Below are 19,826 nucleotides of genomic sequence, written 5' to 3' on the forward strand. Positions count from 1 at the left end.
CAGCTATCTCTGTATGAACATGGTGGACTCATCTTCCTTGTAGCTAGTCCTCTATATATACACATGTTGTACTCATCTACCATGTAGCTAACTCTCAGTATATGGACATGTTAGACTCATCTAACATGTAACTAGTACTCTGTATATGGACATGATAGACTACTCTGCCATTTAGCTAGCTGTCAGGATATGGACACATTGGACTCATCTGCCATGAATCAAGAACTGTGTGTATGGAAATGTTACACTACCCTGTCTTGTAGCTAGTTTTGTGTATATGGACATTTTGGACTCGTATGCCATGTAGCTAGCTCTCTGTGCATGGAAATGTTCTACTAATCTACCATGCAGATAGCTCTCTGTATATGAATATATGGCACTGGTCTGCTATGTAACTAGCTGTCAGTATATGGACATGTTGGTCTCATCAGCCATGTAGCCTACTCTCTCTGTATGAATATGTTCAACTCATCTGCCTTTTAGATAGTACTCTAAATATACACATGTTAGACTCATCTGCCATGTAGCTAGCTTTCAATATATGGACACGTTGGACTCATATGTCATGTATCTAGAACTCTGTATATGGAAATATTACACTACTCTGTCATGTAGCTAGCGATCTGAATACGGTCATTTTGGACTAGTCTGCCATGTAGCTAGCCTTCTTTGCATATATATGCTGGACTGATCTGCCATGTTGGTAGCTCTCTTCATATGAACTTATGGGACATGTCTACCAAGTAACTAGCTCTCAATATAAGGACATGTTGGACTCATCTGCCATGTAGCTATTACTCTGTATATGGACACTTTGGACTCATCTGCCATGTAGCTGGCTCTCAGTATAAGCACATGTTGGGCTCATCTGTCATGTAGCTAGATATCTGTATAAGGAAAAGTTGGACTACACTGCCATGTAGCTAGCAATCTTTATATGGACATTTTGGACTCGTCTGCCATATAGCTAGCTCTCTGTGCATGGATATGTTTGACTAGTCTGCCATGTAGGTAGCTCTCTGTATATGAACATATTGGACTTGTCTGCCATGTAGGAGCTGTCAGTATATGGACATGCTGGACTTATCAGCCATGTAGCCAGCTCTGTATTTATGAATATGTTCGACTCATCTGTCTATTAGCTAGCCCTCTAAATATACACATGTTGGACTACTCTGACATGTAGCTAACTCTCAGTATATGGACATATTGGACTCATCTGTCATGTAGCTAGTACTCTGTATATAGAAATGTTGCACTGTAGCTAGCTCTCTGCATATGGACATTTTGGACTCGTCTGCTGTGTTGTTAGCTCTCTGTACATGGATATGGTGGAATGATCTGCCGTGTAGGTAGCTCTCTGTATATGAACATATTGGCATTGTCTGCCATGTAGCTTGTTTTCTGTGTTGGACTCATCAGCCATGTAGCCAGCACTCTCTGTATGAACATGTTGGACGTATATGCCTTATAGCTAGACCTCTATATATACATATGTTGGCTTCATCAGCCATGCATATGGACATTTTGGACTAGTCTTCCATGTACCTAGCTCTCTCTGTATAATCATGTTGAACTCATCTGCCTTGTAGCTAATCGTCTCTATATACACATGTTGGATTCATCTTCATGTAGTGAACTCTCAGTATATGGACATGTTGGACTACACTGCCATGTAGCTAGCTCTCTGTATATGGACATATTGGTCTCATCAGCCATGTAGCCAGCTCTCTCTGAAATAGCATGTTGGAATCATCTGCCTTGTAGCTAGTCCTCTATATATACATGTTGGTTTCATCTGCCATTTAGATAACAATCTGTATATGGACATGTTGAACTACTCTGCCATGTAGCTAGCTCTTAGTATATGGACACATTGGACTCATCTGCCATGTAGCTAGAACTCTGTATATGGAAATGTTGCAGTAATCTGTCATGTAGCTTGCTCTCTGCATATGGACATTTTGGACTCGTCTGACATGTAGCTAGCTCTCTGTGCATGGATATGTTTGACTAGTCTGCCATGTAGGTAGCTCTCTGCATATGAACATATTGGACTTGTCTACCAAGTAACTAGCTCTCAGTATATGGATATGTTGGATTCATCAGCCATGTAGCCAGCTCTCTCTGTATGAATATGTTTGAATCATCTGCCTTGTAGCTAGCCCTCTAAATATACACATGTTGGTATCATCTGCATTGTAGCTTACTCTCAGTATATGGACATATTGGACTCATCTCCCATGTAGCTAGCTCTCTGTATATGGACAAGATGGACTCATCTGCCGTGTAGCTAGAACTCTGCACGTGGAAATGTTGCATTACTCTGCCATGTAGATAGCTATCTGTATATGGGCATTTTGGTCTCATCTGCCATGTAGCTAGCTCTCTGTGCATGGATATGTTGGCCTGATCTCTGTTCGTACAGAGAGTAGCTAGCTCTCTGTATATGGACATGTTGGTCTCATCAGCCATGTAGCCAGCTCTCTCTGAAATAGCATGTTGGAATCATCTGCCTTGTAGCTAGTCCTCTATATATACATGTTGGACTCATTTACCATGTAGCTACCTCTCAGTATATGGACATGGTGTACTCATCAGCCATGTAGCCAGCTCTCTGTGTATGAACATGTTGAACTCATCTGCCTTGAAACTAGTCCTCTATATATACACGTAAGACTCATCTGCCATGTAGCTAACACTTGTATATGAACATGTTGGACTACTCTGCCATGTAGCTAACTCTCAGTATATGGACAAGATGGACTCATCTGCCATGTAGCTGGCTCTCAGTATATGGACATGTTGGACTCATCTGCCATGTAGCTAGAAATCTGTATATGGAAATGATGCTCTATTCTGCCATGTAGCTAGCTATCTATACATGGACATTTTGGACTCGTCTGCCATGTAGCTAGGTCTCTGTGCATGGATATGTTGGACTCATCTGCCATGTAGGTACCTCTCTATATATGAACATATTGGACTTGTCTGCCATGTAGCTTGCTCTCTCTACATGAACATGTTGGACTCATCAGTAATGTATCCAGAACTCTCTGTATGAATATGTTTGAATCATCTGCCTTGTAGTTAGCCCTCTAAATATACACATGTTGGTATCATCTGCATTGTAGCTAACTCTCAGTATATGGGCATATTGGACTCATCTGCCATGTAGCTAGCTCTCACTATATGGACATGTTTGACTCATCTGCCATGTAGCTAGAACTCTGCATGTGGACAAGATGGACTCATCTGCCATGTAGCTGACTCTCAGTATATGGACATGTTGGACTCATCTGCCATGTAGCTAGAAATCTGTATATGGAAATGATGCACTACTCTGCCATGTTGCTAGCTATCTATACATGGACATTTTGGACTCGTCTGCCATGTAGCTAGGTCTCTGTGCATGGATATGTTGGACTCATCTGCCATGTAGGTAGCTCTCTGTATATGAACATATTGGACTTGTCTGCCATGTAGCTTGCTCTCTCTACATGAACATGTTGGACTCATCAGCCATGTATCCAGCACTCTCTGTATTAACATTTTGGAATCCTCTGCCTTGTAGCTAGTCCTCTATATATACACAAGTTGGATTCATATGCCATGTAGCTAACTCACACTACACAGATATGTTGGACTTATCTGCCATGTAGCTAGTATTCTGTATATGGACATGTTGGACTACTCTGCCATGTAGCTAGCTCTCAGTAGATGGACACGTTGGCCTCATCGGCCATGAAGCTAACTGTCAGTATATGGACATGTTGAACTCATCTGACATGTAGCTAGAACTATGTATATGGATATGTTGGACTACTATGCCATGTAGCTAGCTCTCTGTATATGGACACGTTGGACTCATCTACCATATAGCTAGAGGTTTGTATATGGAAATGTTGCACTACTCTGTTATGTAGCTAGCTCTCTGTATATGGACAAGTTGGACTCATCTGCCATATAGCTAATACTCTGTATATGAACATGTTGGACTACTCTGCGATGTAGCTAGCTCTCAGTATATGGACACATTGGACTCATCTGCCATGTAGCTATAACTCTGTATATGAAAATGTTGCACTACTCTGTCATGTAGCTAGCTCTATGTATATGGACATTTTGGAATTTTCTGCATGGATCAAGCTCTCTGTGCCTAGATATTCTGGAATGATCTAACATGAAGTTATCTCCTTGTATATGAACATATTGGACTCATCTACCAAGTAACTAGCTCTCAGTATATGGGCATGTTGGACTCATCAGCCATGTAGCCAGCTCTCTCTGTGTGAATATATCTGACCCGTCTGCCTTGTAGTTAGCCTTCTAAATATACACATGTTGGACTCATCGGCCATGAAGCTATCTCTCAGTATATGGACATGTTGAACTCATCTGCCATGTAGCTAGAACTATGTATATGGATATGTTGGACTACTCTGCCATGTAGCTAGCTCTCTGTATATGGACAAGTTGGACTCATCTGCCATATAGCTAGAGGTTTGTATATGGAAATGTTGCACTACTCTGTCATGTAGCTAGCTCTCTGTATATGGACATTTTGGTCTCGTCTGCCATGTAGCTAGCTCTCTTTGCATAGATGTGCTGGACTGATCTGCCATGTAGTTAGATCCCTGTACATGAACATATGGGACTTGTCTACCATGTAGCTAGCTCTCTGTATATGGACATGTTGGACTCATTAGCCATGTAGCCAACTCACTGTGTATTAATATGTTGTAGGTAACCCTCTAAAAATACACAAGTTGGACTCATCTGTCATGTAGCTAATTCTCAGTATATGGACATGTTGGACTCTTCTGCCATGTAGCTAGAATTCCGTATATGGACATGTTGGAGTACTCTTCCATGTAGCTAGCTCTCAGTATATGAGCACATTGTTCTCATCTGCCATGTAGGTAGAGCTCTGTATATGGAAATGTTGTACTACTCTGCCATGTAGGTCGCTCTCTGTATATGGATATTTTGGACTCGTCTGCCATGTTGCTAGCTCTCTGTGCATGGATATGTTGTACTGATCTGCCATGTAGGTAGCTCCCTGTATATGAACTTATTGGAATTGTCTGCCATTTAGATAGATCTCTGTATATGGACATGTTGGTGTCATCAGCCATGTAGCCAGCTCTCTCTGTATGAACATGTTGGAATCATCTGCCTTGTAGCTAGACCTCTAGAAACACATGTTGTAGTCATCTGCCTTGTAGCTAACTCTCAGTATATGAACATGTTGGACTCATCTTCCATTTAACTAGTACTCTGTATATTGACATGTTAGACTACTCTGCCACGTAGCTAACTTTCAGTATATGGACACATTGGTCTTGTCTGCCATGCATGTAGCTCTCAGTATATGGACATGTTGGACTCATCAGCCATGTAGCCAGCTCTCTCTGTATGAATATGTTGAACTCATCTGCCTTGAAGCTGGCCCTCTAAATATACACAAGTTGGACTCATCTGCCATGTAGTTATTACTCTGTATATGGACATATTGGACTTGTCTGCCATGCAGCTAGCTCTCTGTATATGGACATGTTAGACTCATTAGCCATGTAATGATCTTTCTCTATGAACTCGTTAGACTCAACTGCCTTGTAGCTAGTCCTCTATATATACACATGTGGGACTCATCTGTCATGTGGTTAAATCTCAGTATATGGATATGTTGTACTCATCTGACATTTAGTTAACTCTCAGATTATCGTTATTTTGGTCTCATCTGCCATGCAGCTAGTACTCTGTATATGGACATGTTGTACTCATCTGCCATGTTGCTAGGTCTCAGTATATAGACATGTCGTACTCATCTGCCATGTTGCTAGGTCTCAGTATTTAGACACGTTGGACTCATCTGCTATGTAGCTAGGACTCTGTATATGGAAATGTTGCACTACTCTGCCATGTTACTAGCTCTCTGTATGTAGACATTTTGGACTCATCAACCATATTGCCAGCTCTCTCTGTATGAACACATTGGAATCATCAGCCTTGTAGTTACTCCTCTATATATACACATGTTGTACTAATCTGCCATGTGGCTAACTCTCAGTATATGGACAAGTTGGACTCATCTGCCATATAGCCAGTACTCTGTATTTGGACATGTTGGACTACTCTGTCATGTAGCCATCTACCAGTTTATGGACAAGTTGGACTCATCTGACATGAAGCTAACTTTCAGCGTATGGACATGTTGGAATTATCTGCCATGTAGCTAGAACTCTGTATATAGACATGTTGGACTACCCTGCCATGTAGCTAGCTCTCAGTATATGGATACGTTGGACTCATCTGCCATGTAGCTAGAACTCTGTATATGAAAATATAGCACTACTCTGCCATTTAGGTAGCTCTCTGTATATTGACATTTTGGACTCGTCTGCCATGTTGCTAGCTCTCTGTGCATGGATATGTTGGAATGATCTTCCATGTAGGTAGCTATCTTTATATGAACATATTCGACTTGTAGGCCATGTAGCTAATACTCTGTATATGGACATGTTGGACTACTCTGCCATGTAGCTAACTCTCTGCATATGGATATTTTGGACTCGTCTGCCATGTTACTAGCTATCTGTGCATGAGTATATTGGACTGATCTTCCATGTAGGTAACTATCTGTATATGAACATATTGGACTTGTATGCCATGTAGCTAGCTAGCTCTCTGTCTATGGAAATGTTGGACTCGTCTGCCACATAGCCATCTCTCTCTGTATGAATACGTTCAACTAAACTGCCTTGAGCCAGTACTCTATATGTACACATGCTGGACTCATCTGCCATGTAGCTAACTCTCAGTATATGGACATGTTGGACTCATCTTCCATGTAGCTAGTACTCTCTATATGGACATGTTGGACTACTCTGCCATGTAGCTAGCTCTCTGTTTATGGACACGTTGGACTCATCTGCCATGTAGCTAGAACTCTACATATGGGCATGTTGGACTCCTCAGCCATGTAGCCAGCTCTCTGTGTATGAACATGTTGAACTCATCTGCCTTGTAGTTAGTCCTCTATATATACACTTGTTCGAATCTTCTGCCATTTGCCTAAGTCTCAGTATATGGACATGTTGGGGTCATCTGCCATGTAGCTAGAACTCTGTATATGGGAATGTTGCACTACTCTGCCATGTTGCAAGTTCTCTGTATATGGATATTTTACACGCGTCTGTCATGTAGCTAGCTCTCTGTGTATGGATTTGTTGGAGTAATCTGCCATGTAGGTAGCTCTCTGTATATGAACATATTGGACTTGTCTGCTATGTAGATAGCTCTCTGTATATGGACACCTTGTACTCATGTGACATATAGCTAGCTCTCAGTATATGGACACGTTGGACTCATCTGCCATGTAGCTAGAACTCTGTATATGGGAATGTTGCACTAGTCTGGCATGTTGCAAGTTCTCTGTATATGGATATTTTACACTCGTCTGTCATGTAGCTAGCTCTCTGTGTATGGATTTGTTGGAGTGATCTGCCATGTAGGTAGCTATCTGTATATGAACATATTGGACTTGTCTACTATGTAGCTAGATCTCTGTATTTGGACACCTTGTACTCATGTGACATGTAGCTAGCTCTCAGTATATGGACACGTTGGACTCATCTGCCATGTCGCTAAAACTCTGTATATTGAAATGTAGCACTACTCTGCCATGTAGCTAGCTTTCTGGATATGGACATATTGGACTCCTCTATCATGTAGTCTGCTCCCTCTATATAAATACGTTGGACTCATCTGCTTTGATCTAGTCCTCTATATGTACACAAGTTGGACTCATCTGCCCTGTAGCTAACTCTCAGTATATGAACATGTTCGACCCATCTGCCATGTAGCTAACTCTCAGTGTACGGACACGTTGAACTCATATGCGTTGTAGCTAGAACTCTGTATATGGAAATGAGGTACTACTCTGCCATGTATGTAGCTTCGGTATATGGACATTTTGGACTCATCTGCCATGTAGCTAGCTCTCTGTGAATGGATATGTTGGACTGATCTGCCATATAGGTAGCTCTTTGTATATGACCATAGTGGTCTTGACTGTCATGTAGCTAGTACTCTTTATATGGACATATTGGTCTACTCTGCCATGTAGCTAGTTCTCAGTTTATGGACACTTTGGACTCATTTGCCATATAGCTAGTACTCTGTGTATGGGAATGTTGCCCTACACTGCATTTAGCTAGCTCTCAGTATATGGACAACTTGGACAGGTCTGTCATGTAGCTAGAACTCTGTATAAGGACATGTTGGACTCATCAGCCATGTAGCCAGCTCTCTCTGAATGAACATGTTGGACTCATCTGCCTTGTGGCTAGTTCTCTATAAACACACATGTTGTTCTCAACTGCCATGTAGCGAGCTCTGTGTATATGTTGGACTCGTCTGCCATGTAGCTAGTTCCCTGTATATGGACATGTTGGACTACTCTGCCATGTAGGTAGCTTTCAGTATATGGACACGTTGGACACATCTTCCATGTAGCTAGAACTCTGTATATGGAAATGTTGCACTGCCCTGCCATGTAGCTAGCTCTCTGTATATGGACATTTTGTACTCATCTGCCATGTAGTTAGCTCTCTGTACATGGATATGTTGGACTGATCTGCCAAGTAGGTAGCTCTCTTTATGTGAACATATGGGACTTGTCTGCCCTGTAGGTGGCTCTCAGTATATGGACATGTTGAACACATCTGCCATGTAACTACTACCCTGAATATGGACATGTTTAACTCTGCCATGTAGCTAGCTCTCTGTATATAGACAAGTTGGAATCATCTGTCTTGTTCCTAGAACTATATATATATGGAAATATTTCACTACCCTGCCATGTAGCTAGCTCTAGGTATATGTACATTTTGGACTCATCTGCTATGTAGGTAGCTTTCTGTACATGGATATGTTGGACTTATCTGCCAAGTAGTTAGCTCTCTGTATATCAACATATTGGATTTGTCTGCCAGGTAAGTGGCTCTCAGTATATGGACAAGTTAAACACATCTGCCAGGTAGCTAGTACCCTGAATATGGACATGTTGGACTCTGTCATGTAGCTAGCTCGCAGTATATGGGGACGTTGGACATGTCTGCCATGTAGCTAGAACTCTGTATATGGAAACGTTGCACTACACTGCCATGTAGCTAGCTTTTTGTATATGGTTATTTTGGACTTGTCTGTCATGTAGCTAACTCTTTGTACATGGATATGTTGGACTGATCTGCCAAGAAGGTAGATCTCTATATGAACATATGGACATGTCTGCCATAGAGCTGTCTCTCAGTATATGGACATGTTGGACACATCTGCCATGTAGCTCAAACTCTGTATATGGAAATGTTGCATTACTCTGCCATGTAGCTAGCTCTCTGTATATAGACAAGTTGGACTCATCTGCCTTGCAGCTATAATTCTGTATATGGAAATGTTGCACTACCTTGCCATGTAGCTATCTCTCTTTATATGGACATTTTGAAGTCATCTGCCATATAGCTAACTCTCTGTACAAGGAAATGTTGGACTGATCTGCTAAGTCGGTAGCTCTCTATATATGAACATATTGGACTTGTATGTCCTGTATATGGCTCTCAGTATATGGACATGTTGGACACATCTGCAATTTAGCTCGAACTCTTTATATGGAAATGTTGTACTATACTGCCATGTAGCTAGCTCTCTGTATATAGACAAGTTGGACTCATCTACCTCGTAGCTAGAACTCTGTATATGGAAATGTTACTCTACCCTGTTATGTAGTTAGCTCTCTGTACATAGACAAGTTGGACTCATCTACCTCGTAGCTAGAACTCTGTATATGGAAATGTTACTCTACCCTGTTATGTAGTTAGCTCTCTGTACATAGACAAGTTGGACTCATCTACCTCGTAGCTAGAACTCTGTATATGGAAATGTTACTCTACCCTGTCATGTAGCTAGCTCTCTGTTTATGGACATTTTGGACTCGTCTGCCAAGTATCTCGCTCTCTGTACATGGACATGTTCAACTGATCGGCCAAGTAGGTAGCTCTGTGTATATTAACATAAAGGACTTGTCTACCATTTAGCTAGCTCTCAATATATGGACATGTTGGACTCATCGGACATGTAGCTAGTACACTGTATATGGACATGTTGGTCTGTGCTGACATGTAGCTAGCTCTCAGTGTATGGACACATTTGACACATCTGCCATGAACGTAGATCTCTGTATATGGAAATGTTGCACTACTCTGCCATGTAGCTAGCTCTATTTACAGACAATTTGGACTCATCTGCCTTGTACCTAGAACTCTGTATATGGAGATGTTGCACTACACTAGCATGTAGCTAGCTCTCTATATAAGGACATTTTGTACTCGTCTGCCATGTAGCTCTGACTGATCTGCCAGTTAGGTAGCTCTCTGTATCTGAACATATTGGACTTGTCTGCCATGTAGGTGGCTCTCAGTATATAGACACGTTGTACACATATACCATGTAGCTACTACCCTGAATATGGACATGTGGTTCTACTCTACCATGTAGCTAGCTCTCAGTATATGGACACGTTGGACACATCTGCCATTTAGCTAGAACTCTGCGTATGAACATGTTGGACTACTCTGCCATGTTGCTAGAATTCTGTATATGGAAATGTTGAACTACCCTGCCATGTAGTTAGATCTCTTTATATAGACAAGTTGGACTCTTCTGCCTTGTACCTAGAACTCTGCATATGGAAATGTTTCACTACCCTGCCATGTAGCTAGCTCTCTGTGTATGGACACTGTGGTCTCTTCTGCCATACAGCTAGCTCTATGTGCATGGATATGTTGGACTGATCTGCCAAAAAATTAGCTCTCTGAACATACTGGACTTGTCTGCCATGTAGTTAGCTCTCAGTATATGGACACGTTAGAAACATCTGCCATATAGCTATAACTCTGAATATTGACATGTTGCAGTACTCTGCCATGTAGTTAGCTCTCTGTATGTAGACAATTTGTACTCATCTCCTTTTTAGCTAGAACTCTTTATAAGGAAATGTTACATTAGCCTGCCATGTAGCTAACTCTCTGTATATGGACAGTTTGGACTTATCTCCCATGTAGCTAGCTCTCTGTACATGGATATGTTGGACTGATCTGTCAAGTAGCTAGCTCTCTGTATATGAACATATAGGACTTGTCTGCCCTGTAGGTGGGCCTCTATATATGGACATGTTGGACGCATCTGCCATGTAGCTACTACTCTGAATATGGGAATGTTGACCTACTCTGACATGTAGATAGCTCTCAGTATATGGAAACATTGGAGACATCTGCCATGTAGCTTGAACTCTGTATATGGAAATGTTGCACTATTCTGCCATGTAGCTAGCTCTCTGTATATGGTCATTTTGGACTCATCTGCCATGTAGCTAGCTCTTTGTACACGGATATGTTGGACTCATCTGCCAAGTAAGTAGCTCTCTGTATATGAACATATAGGACTTGTCTGCTATGTAGGTAGCGCTCTGTATATGAACATCTTTCACACATCTGTTATGTAGCTAGAACTCAGTATATGGAAACGTTGTCCTAATGTATCATGTAGCTAGCTCTCTGTAGATGACATTTTGGAATGATCTGCCATGTAACTAGCTCTCTGTACATGGATATGTTGGACTGATCTGTGAAGTAGGTAGCTCTCTGTATATGAACATATTGGACTTGTCTACCATGTAGCTAGCTCTCTGTATATGGACAAGTTGGACAAATCTGGCATGTCGCTAGAAACCTGAATATGGACATGTTGAACTACTCTGCTATGTAGCTAGCTCTCTGTACATGGATATGTTGGACTGATCTGCCTTGTAGCTAGCTGTCTGTATATGAACATACTTGACTTGTCTGCCATGTAGTTGTCTCTCACTGTATGTACAAGTTGGACATATCTGGCATGTAACTAGTACCCTGTATATGAACATATTGGACATCTCTGCCATGTAGGTAGCACTCAGTCTATGGACAGCTTTGACACATCTGCCATGTAGCTAGACCTCTGTATATGGAAATGTTGAACAACCCTGCCATGTAGCTACTTCTCTCAATATAGACATTTTAGACGCATCTGCCATGTTGCTAGCTCTCTTTACATGGATATGTTGGACTGATCTGCCAAGTAGGTAGCTCTCTGTATATGAACATATTGGAACTGTCTGCCATTTAGGTGGCTCTCAGTATATGGACACGTTGGACACATCTGCCATGTAGCTACTACCCTGAATATGGACATGTTTGACTACTATGCCATGTAGCTAACTCTCAGTATATGGACACATTGGACACATCTTCCATGTAGCTAGAACTCTGTATATAGAAATGGTTCACTACTCTGCCATGTAGCTAGTTCTCTTTATGTAGAGAAGTTGGACTCATCTGCCTTGTACCTAGAATTCTGTATATGGAAATGTTTCACTACCCTGCCATGTAGCTAGCTCTTTGTATATGGACATTTTGGAATCGTCTGCTATGTATTTAGCTCTTTGTACATGCATATGTTGGACTGATCTACCAAGGAGTTAGCTCTCTGTATATGAACATATTGTACTTGTTTGTCATGTAGTTAGTTTTCTGTATATTGGCACCTTGTACACATCTGCCATGTAGCTAGAATTCTGTATATGGAAATGTTGCACTACACTCCCATGAAGCTAGCTCTTTGTATATGATCATATTGGATTTGTCTGCCATGTAAGTGTCGCTTAGTGTATGGACACGTTGGACACGTCTGCCATATAGCTACTACCCTGAATATGGACCTGTTGGACTACACTGCCATGTAACTTCCTTTCAGTATATGGACATATTGGACACATCTGCCATGTAGCTAGAACTCTATATATGGAAATGGTGCGCTACTCTGCCATGCAGCTAACTCTCTCTATATACACAAGTTGGACTCATCTGCCTTGTTGCTAGAAATCTGTATATAGAAATGTTGCACTACCCTGCCATGTGACTAGCTCTCTGTATATGGACATTTTGGACTCGTCTACCATGTAGCTAGCTCTCTGTACATGGATATGATGGACTGATCTGCCAAGACGTTAGCTCTCTGTATATGAACGTATTGGACTTTTCTGTCATATAGGTGGCTCTCAGAATATGGAAAAGTTGGACACATCAGCCATGTAGTTAGTACCCTAAATATGGACATGTTGAGCTACTCTGCTATGTAGCTAGCTCTCTGTATATGGACACGTTGGACACATCTGCCTAATAGATATAACTCTGTATGTGGAAACGTTGCACTACCTACCAGGTAGTTAGATCTCTATATATAGACAGGTTGGACTCCTCTGCCTTGTAGCTAGAAATAAGTATATGGAAATGTTGCACTACACTGCCATGTAGCTAGCTCTCTTTATATGGACATTTTAGACTCGTCTTCCATCTAGCTAGCTCTCTGTACGTGGACATTTTGGACTTATTTGATAAGTAGGTCGCTCTCTGTATATTAACATATTGGACTTGTCTACCATGTAGGTGGCTCTCAGTATATGGACACGTTGGACACATCTGCCAAGTATCTAGAACTCTGTATATGGAAATGTTGCAATACCCTGCCATGTAGTTAGTTTTCTGTATATAGACAAGTTGGACTCATCTGCTTGTACGTAGAACACTGTATATGGAAATGTTGCACTACCCTGCCATGTAGCTAACTCTCTGTATATGGACATATTGAGTCATCTGCCATGTAGCTAGTTCTCTGTACATGGATATGTTGGACCGATCAGCCAAGTAGTTAGCCCTCTGTATATGAACATATTTGACTTGCCTGCCATGTAGCTAGCAGTATATGGACACATTGAACACATCTGCCATGTAGCTTAAACTCTGTATATGGAAATGTTGCACTATGATGCCATGTAGCTAGCTCTCTGTATATAGACAAGTTGGACTCATCTGCCTTGTAGCTATAACTCTATATATGGAAATGTTGTACTACTCTGTCATGGGGCTAGCTCTCTGTATATGGACATTTTGGACTCGTATTCCATGAAGATAGCTCTCTGTACATGGATAAGTTGGACTGATCTGCCAAGTAGGTTTATATATGTATATGAACATATTGAATTTGTCTACCAAGTAGGTTTGTCTCTGTATATAGACAAGTTGGACTCATCTGCCTTGTACCTAGAACGCTGTGTATGGAAATGTTGCACTACCCTGCCATGTAGCTAGTTATGTGTATATGGACATTTTGGTCTCCTCTGCCATGTAGCTAGCTCTCTGTATATGGATATGTTACAAAGATCTGCGAAGTAGGTAGTTCTCTTTATATGAACATATTGGACTTGTCTGCCTTGTAGCTACTTCTCAGTATATGGAACTGTTGGACTCATCTGCCATGTAGCTAGAACACTGTTTATGGAAATGCTGTACAACCCAGCCAAGTAGCTGGCTCTCTGTATATAGAAAAGTTGAACTAATCTGCCTTGTAAATAGAACTTTGTATATAGAAATGTTGCAAAACCCTGCCATGAAGCTAGCTCTCTGTATATGGACATTTTGGACTCGTCTGATGCAGTTAGCTCTCTGTACATGGATATGTTGGACTGATCTTACAAGTAGGTAGCTCTCTGTACATGAACATATTGGACTTGTCTGCCATGTAGCTAGCAGTATATGGACACATTGAACACATCTGCCATGTACCTTAAACTCTGTATATGGAAATGTGCCACTAAGATGTCATGTAGCTAGCTCTTTGTATATAGACAAGTTGGACTCATCTGCCTTGTAGCTAGAACCCTGTGTATGGAAATGTAGCATTACCCTGCCATGTACCAAGCTCCCTGTATATGGATATTTTGGACTAGTCTGCTATGTAGCTAGCTCTCTGTCCATGGGTATGTTGCACTGATCTGCCAAGTAGGTAGCTCTCTGTATAACAACATATTGGACTCTTCAGTCATGTAGGTGGCTCTCAGTATATGGAAAGGTTGGACACATCTGCCATGTAGCTAGCACCTGAATATGGACATGTTAGACTACTCTGCCTTGTAGCTAGCTCTCAGTATATGGACATGATGGACACATCTGCCATGTAGCTACAATTCTTTACATGGAAACATTGCACTACAAGTTGGACTCATCTGCGTTATAGCTAGAACTCTGTATATGGAAATATTGCACTACCCTGCCCTGTAGCTAGCATTCTGCATATGGACATTTTGGACTTGTCTGCCTTGTAGCTAGCTCCATGTACATGGATATTTGGAATTATCTGTGAAGTAGGTAGATCTCTGTATATGAATATATTGGACTTCTCTGCCATGTAGGTAGCTCTTAGTCTATGGATAGCTTTGACACATCTGCCATGTAGCTAGAACTCTCTATGTGGAAATGTTGAACTACCCTGTCATGTAGCTAACTCTCTGTGTATGGACATTTTGGACGCGTCTGCCATGTAGCTAATTCTTGGTACATGGATATGTTGGCCTGATCTGCCAAGTAGGTAGCTCTTTGTATATGAACATATTGGACTTGTCTGCCATTTAGGTGGCTATCAGTATATGGACACGCTGGACACATCTGCCATGTAGCTAGTATCCTGAATATGTACATGTTGGACTACTAGGCCATGTAGCTAGCTCACAGAAAATGGACACAATGGACACATCTGCCATGTAACTAGCACTCTGTATATGGAAATCTTTCAATACTCTGCCATGTAGGTAACTTTCTGAATATAGACAAGTTGGACTCATATTCCTTGTAGCTACAACTCTATATATGAACATATTGGACCTGTGTGCCATGTAGCTTGCTCTCTGTATATGGACATTTTTGACTCGTCTGCCATGTAGCTAGCTCTCTCTACATGGATATGTTGGACTGATCTGCCTAGTAGGTAGCTCTCTGAATATGAACATATTGGACTTGTCTGCCATGTAGCTAGCTCTCAGTATATGGACACGTTGGACATATCTGCCATGTACCTAGAACTCTATTTATGGAAATGTTGCACTACCCTGCCATCTAGTTAGATCACTGTATATAGACAAGTTGGACTCATCTGCCTTGTAGCTAGAACTCTCTATATGGAAATTTTGAACTACCATGCCATGTATCTAGCTCTCTGTATATGGACATTTTGGAATCGTCTTCCATGTAGCTAGCTCTCTGTACATGGATATGTTGGACTGATCTGCCTAGTAGGTAGCTCGCTGTATATGAATATATTGGACTTGTCTGCAATGAAGCTAGCTTTCAGTATATAGACATGTTGGACTAATCTGCCATGTAGCTAGTAAACTGTAAATGAACATGTTGAACTACTCTTCCATGTATCTCGCACTCAGTATATGGACACGTTGGACACATCTGCCATGTAGCTAGAACTCTGCATATGGAAATTTTGCACTACCTTGCCATGTACCTAGCTCTCTGTATATAGACATGTTGGACTCATCTGACTTCTAGCTAGCCCTCTAAATATACACATTCTGGACTCATCTGCCATGTAGCTATCTCTCAGTATATGGACATGTAGGACTCATCTACCAAGTTGCTAGTAGTCTGTATATGTAAATGTTGCACTACCCTGCCATGTAGCTAGCTCTCTTTATATGGACATTTTGGATTCATCTGCCATGTAGCTATCTCTCAGTATATGGACACGTTGGACTCATCTGCCATGTATCTTGATCTCTGTATATGGAAATGTTGCACTACACTGCCATGTAGCTAGCTCTCTTTAGATGGAGATTTTTGACTCATCTGACATGTAGCTAGCTCTCTGTACATGTTGTACTGATCTCCCAAGTAGGTAGCTATCTGTTTATGAACTTACTGAACTTTTCTGCCTTGTAGCTACCTCTGTATTTGGATATGTTGGACTCATCTTCCATGTAGCTAGTTCCCTGTAAATGGATATGTTGGACTTCTCTGCCATGTAGGTAGCTCTCAGTATATGGACACGTTGGACACATCTGCCATGTTACTAGAACTCTGTGTAAAGAAATGTTGCACTACTATGCCATGTAGCTAGTTCTCTGTATATAAACAAGTTGGACTCATCTGCCTTGTAGCTAGAACTCTGTATATGTAAATGATGCACTACCCTGCCATGTAGCTATCTCTCTGTACAGGGATATGTTGGACTGATCTGCCAAGTAGGTAGCTCTCTGTATATGAATATATAGGATTTGTCTGACCTGTAGGTAGCTGTCTGTATATGAACACCTTTGACACATCTGCCAAGTAGCTAGAAATCAGTATATGGAATGTTGCACTACCCTGCCATGTACCTAGCTCTCTCTATATGGGCAGTTTGGAATCGTCTGCCATGTAGCTAGGTTTCTGTACATGGATATGTTGGACTGATCTGTAAAGTAGGTAGCTCTCTGTATATGAACATATTGCACTTGTCTGCCATGAAGGTGGCTCTCAGTATATGGACAAGTTGGACATATCTGCCATGTATCTAGTAACCTGAATATGGACATGTTGAACTACTCTGCCATGTAGCTAGCTTTTTGTACATGGATATATTGGACTGATCTGTCAAGTAGGTAGCTCTCTCTGTATGAATATATTGGAGATGTCTGCCATGTAGTTGGCTCTCATTATATGGACTAGTTGGACATATCTGCCATGAAACTAGTACCCTGAATATGGACATGATGGACTACTCTGCCATGTAGCTAGCTCTCAGTATATGGATACATTGGACACATCTGCTATGTAGCTAGAACTATGTATATGGAAATGTTTCACTACTCTGCCATGAATTTAGTTCTCTCTATATATTGACAAGTTGGACTCATCTGCCTTGTAGCTAGAACTCTGTATATGGAAATGTTACACTACCCTGTCATGTAGCTAGCTCTCTATATATGGACATTTTGAACTCATCTGCCATGTAGTTCGCTCTCTGTACATGGACCTGTTGAACTGATCTGCCAAGTAGGTAGCTCTGTGTATATTAACATCTAGGACTTGTCTGCCATTTAGCTAGATCTCAATATATGGACATGTTGGACTCATCGGACATATAGCTAGTACCCTGTAAATGGACATGTTGGTCTGCTCTACTATGTAGCTAGCTATCAGTGTATGGACACATTTGACACATCTTCCATGTACGTAGATCTCTGTATATGGAAATGTTGCACTTCTCTGCCATGTAGCTAGCTCTCTTTACAGGCAATTTGGACTGACCTGCCTTGTACCTAGAACTCTATATATGGAGATGTTGTCCTACCCTTCCATGTAGTTTGCTCTCTGTATATGGACCTTTTGGACTCGTCTGCCATGTAGCTAGATATCTGTACATGGATATGTTAGACTGATCTGCCAGTTAGGTAGCTCTCTGTATATGAACATATTGGTCTTGTCTGCCCTGTAGGTGGCTCTCAGTATATGTACATGTTGGACACATCTGCCATGTAGCTAATACCCTGAATATGGATATAATGGAGTACTCTGCCATGTAGCTAGCTCTCAGTATATGGACACATTGGACACATCTACCATATAGCTGAAACTCTGTATATGGACATGTTGCAATACTCTGCCATGTAGCTAGCTCTCAGTATATGGACACATTGGACACATCTACCATATAGCTGGAACTCTGTATATGGACATGTTGCAATACTCTGCCATGTAGCTAGCTCTGTGTATTTGGACACTGTGGACTCCACTACCATACAGCTAGCTCTCTGTGCATGGATATGTTGGACTGATCTGCCAAATAGTTAGCTCACTGTATATGAACATACTGGACTTGTCTGCCATGTAGTTAGCTCTCAGTATATGGACACATTGGAAACATCTGCCATATAGCTATAACTCTGAATACAGACATCTTGCAGTACTGTGTCATGTAGTTAACTCTCTGTATGTAGACAATTTGTATTCATTTCCTTTGTAGCTAGAACTCTGTATAAGGAAATGTTGCATTAGCCTGCCAAGTAGCTAACTCTCTGTATATGGACATTTTGGACTCATCTGCCATGTAGCTAGCTCTTTGTACATGGATATGTTGGACTGATCTGCCAAGTAGGTAGCTCTCTGTATTTGAACATATAGGTCTTGTCTGCCCTGTAGGTGGCTCTCAGTATATGGACACTTTGAACACATCTGTCATGTAATTACTGTCCAAAATATGGACATGTTCTAGCTATACTCTGTCTTGTAACTAATTCTAAGTATATACTCTTTGACATGTAACTAGCTCTAAGTATAATACTCTGACATGTATCTAGCTCTAAGTATATGGACACATTGGACACATCTGCCGTGTAGCATGAACTCTGTATATGGAAATGTTGCACTACTCTTCCATATACTAGCTCTCTGTATATAGCCAAGTTGGACTCATGTGCCTTGTACCTAGATCTCTGTATATGGTAATGTTGCACTACCATGCCATGTAGCTAGCTCTCTGTATATGGACATTTCGGACTCGTCTGCCATGAAGCTAGCTCTCTGTACATGGATATGTTGGACTGATCTGGCAAGTAGGTAGCTATCTGTTTATGAATATACTGGAAATTCTGCCTTGTAGCTAGCTCTGTGTACATGGATATGTTTGACTGATCGGCCAAGTACATAACTCTCTGTATATGAACATATTGGACTTGTCTGCCATATATCAAGCTCTCACTATATGGACATATTGGACACATCTGGCATGTAGATACAACTGTGTATATGGAAGTGCTGCACTACTTTGCCATGCACCTAGCTCTCTGTATATAGACAAGTTGGACTTATCTGCCTTATAGCTAGAACTCTGTTTATGGAAATGTTGCA

Source organism: Chrysochloris asiatica, unplaced genomic scaffold (assembly GCF_000296735.1).
Source record: "Chrysochloris asiatica unplaced genomic scaffold, ChrAsi1.0 scaffold00152, whole genome shotgun sequence".
NCBI lineage: Eukaryota > Metazoa > Chordata > Mammalia > Afrosoricida > Chrysochloridae > Chrysochloris > Chrysochloris asiatica.